This window comes from Trypanosoma theileri, assembly GCF_002087225.1.
Source record: "Trypanosoma theileri isolate Edinburgh chromosome Unknown TM35_Tth_25_V1, whole genome shotgun sequence".
NCBI classification, from domain to species: domain Eukaryota; phylum Euglenozoa; class Kinetoplastea; order Trypanosomatida; family Trypanosomatidae; genus Trypanosoma; species Trypanosoma theileri.
This window is the reverse complement of record NW_021639867.1, coordinates 128,732-129,698: the sequence shown is the minus strand read 5'-3', so window position 1 is coordinate 129,698 and position 967 is coordinate 128,732.

The window sequence follows — 967 nt, the reverse complement described above, 5'->3', positions numbered from 1 at the left end:
CAACTCCTATTTTCTTCTTATGTGTTCCCTTCTTGTTTAATAAAACCCACAGACTTGGGTTTCCTTCCCTGCTTAGAAGTACAATACAAAAGAGAAAAAGAAAAAGGTGCACATATTACATATATAGAGATATCCATATACACAGAGATAAAGAGTACACATGAGAGCCACAATGCTCTCCCATACAGACATACAACAAAGAGCAACAACACAAACATACACATACCCATACACACATATACAACATATAAATAAATAAATATATATATCTCAATTGCATGGATGGATAAACTATTCAAGAAAAGAATTAACAACAATCACACATACACCAATACACACTATTCCTTCAAAAAGAATCAAGTACACTCAAGCCATACAAACACCAGAGTTGCTGTTACTATAAACACTATTGCGGCTGCTGCTACTACATCAATCGCTTTACAGAGAGAGAGGGAGGGAGAGATAGATAGATAGATAGATAGAGAAAATGAAAAAAAAAAGTTAAATGGAAGTGATAAGACAAGAAAGATAATCTCCCCTCCCCCAGAAAACAACAAAAAAAAAGAAGATTGGCCAAATGCAGAAAAGCAATGAATAAAAGGAATACGCAACAAGAAATTCAACCATTCCCAATCAATCTTTCGGAAAGAAAGAGAAAAGAAGAATAAATAAATAAATAAATAAATAAATATTTATTTATTTATAAATACACAGACGCACACACACACACACATATACACGTATCTGGTCGTTCGCACATACAGCCATACTCACTCACTCGCAGAGAGAGAGACTTACACAGACAGAGATATACATACACATAGACACACTCTTCTTCCAATCATATCTTTTCTTTTTTCCCCCCTCTCTCCTTCATATTTCTCTTCACTATCTTCTAAAAGTACGCATTTAACGCTGAGCAAAGTTCAAACAAAGTCTATTTGCAAAAAAGCAAAAAAAAAAAAAA